The sequence below is a fragment of the Anomaloglossus baeobatrachus genome, unplaced genomic scaffold (assembly GCF_048569485.1).
Source record: "Anomaloglossus baeobatrachus isolate aAnoBae1 unplaced genomic scaffold, aAnoBae1.hap1 Scaffold_557, whole genome shotgun sequence".
NCBI lineage: Eukaryota > Metazoa > Chordata > Amphibia > Anura > Aromobatidae > Anomaloglossus > Anomaloglossus baeobatrachus.
This window is the reverse complement of record NW_027444917.1, coordinates 5,001-7,500: the sequence shown is the minus strand read 5'-3', so window position 1 is coordinate 7,500 and position 2,500 is coordinate 5,001.

The window sequence follows — 2,500 nt, the reverse complement described above, 5'->3', positions numbered from 1 at the left end:
GCGACCTTCCGGAGGTGACGGGGCCCCGGGGGCCCGAGGTGCCCCGGGCGCTCTCGCCCGACTGCCCTCGGCGCCTGGATGAAAACTGGAAAGTTTCAGGCCCCCGCGACCTTCCGGAGGTGACGGGGCCCCGGGGGCCCGAGGGGCCCCGGGCGCTCTCGCCCTACTGCCCTCGGCGCCTGGATGAAAACTGGAAAGTTTCAGGCCCCCGCGACCTTCCGGAGGTGACGGGGCCCCGGGGGCCCGAGGGGCCCCGGGCGCTCTCGCCCTACTGCCCTCGGCGCCTGGATGAAAACTGGAAAGTTTCAGGCCCCCGCGACCTTCCGGAGGTGACGGGGCCCCGGGGGCCCGAGGGGCCCCGGGCGCTCTCGCCCTACTGCCCTCGGCGCCTGGATGAAAACTGGAAAGTTTCAGGCCCCCGCGACCTTCCGGAGGTGACGGGGCCCCGGGGGCCCGAGGGGCCCCGGGCGCTCTCGCCCTACTGCCCTCGGCGCCTGGATGAAAACTGGAAAGTTTCAGGCCCCCGCGGACTTCCGGAGGTGACGGGGCCCCGGGGGCCCGAGCGGGGCTCCATACAATCTCGCCTGAGAGTCCTTGGGACTTAGACGAAAAATCGAAATTTTCCTACTTCCATGATTTTCCGGGGGTGTCGGGGCCCTCGGGGGCCCGAGCGGGGCTCCAGACAATCTCTCCCAATGTTCCCCGGCAGTTGGGAGAAATCGGTCAAAAAAAAAAATTCCGTCAGACTTCCATCATCCGGGGGGGTGTCGGGGCCCTCGGGAGCCCGAGCGGGGCTCCAGACAATCTCTCCCAATGTTCCCCGGCAGTTGGGAGAAATCGGTCAAAAAAAAAAATTCCGTCAGACTTCCATCATCCGGGGGGGTGTCGGGGCCCTCGGGAGCCCGAGCGGGGCTCCAGACGATCTCTCCCAATGTTCCCCGGCAGTTGGGAGAAATCGGTCAAAAAAAAAAATTCCGTCAGACTTCCATCATCCGGGGGGGTGTCGGGGCCCTCGGGAGCCCGAGCGGGGCTCCAGACAATCTCTCCCAATGTTCCCCGGCAGTTGGGAGAAATCGGTCAAAAAAAAAAATTCCGTCAGACTTCCATCATCCGGGGGGGTGTCGGGGCCCTCGGGAGCCCGAGCGGGGCTCCAGACGATCTCTCCCAATGTTCCCCGGCAGTTGGGAGAAATCGGTCAAAAAAAAAAATTCCGTCAGACTTCCATCATCCGGGGGGGTGTCGGGGCCCTCGGGAGCCCGAGCGGGGCTCCAGACAATCTCTCCCAATGTTCCCCGGCAGTTGGGAGAAATCGGTCAAAAAAAAAAATTCCGTCAGACTTCCATCATCCGGGAGGGGCGTCGGGCAGCCTCGCAAGCCGAAAAGGGCTCCAGAGAATCACGCCGGAGAGTCCTTGGGACTTAGAAAATTTTTCAGACCGTTCAGACTTCCACGGTTGACGCCTCTTAACTCGAATCCGACGGGCAGTTCCACGCGTTTCGGCAGGTCCTCGGTTGCAGTACCCCAAAGCGGCCAGAGGGGGAGCCAAAGGAGCAAAAAAATCCGTAGAACCGGGATGGGGTCGAATTTGCCTGCCGCGTCCGCCCGGCAGTTCCAGGGGGGCGGGTAGTTGGCGGGACCGACCCGGCTTACGCGGGGGGGGCTCCCAACCGCCCAAAGACACTTCATCCCACGCCTCCGGGAGATATATGTGAGAGAAGAGCGCCTCTCCAGACTTCGAACGCTCCCCTCGACGAACCGGTACTCCGAGCGATGCGCGAACTGCGGCTCGGGGACCCCTTCCGGTTGCGGGTACGCGCTCTGGCCTCTCCCGCAGCTCCCGGTGGGGAGTTTGCCAGGCGCGGGGCCCGGAGTCAGAGCGCCCCCACGACGTACGCAGCCATCCGGCGGGCCCTGGGATGAAGGTTCCGGTCCGAAAGACCCCCTTCCCTTCTGGCCCAGCGTCGTCCTCTTCCGATCGATTTGGCGAAGCGCTCCCGGGCGGGGAGGTGGCGCCGCACGCTCGGCCCGGGCTCTGGAGCCCGCGCCGGTCACAGGCGAGCGGCCCCTTCCTCCCCCACACCCGGGGTTTCACCCTCCTTACGGTGGCGCGAGCGCGCCGGCCGCCCCCGCCCTCCCGAGGAGGCGGGCGGCCTCGCGGTGGCGAGTTTGAAACGACCCGAGCGTCGAAAAGCGGTCCGACGACCCGCACGGGCGAACGGCGGGGACCTACCCCGCGACTTCCCGGCCGTCTACCGGCGGGGGGGGGTCGCGCGAGGGGGCCCGTCGTCCGAATCGCTCCCCGTGCCGGGAAGCACAAAGATCTTCTCCGAGGGCGGCCTTTTTTCTCACGAGAGCTTCCCAGCGGGAAAGCGGCCGCGGCGGTTGGCGTTTCCACTCCGCCGCCGGGCTATCCCTTTTTTTCTTACCCCCGGTCTGTCCCGAGCCCCTACCCCCTACGGGGAGGAGACGACGGAGGCGCGGAGGGTGCGGCGCGGGTCCC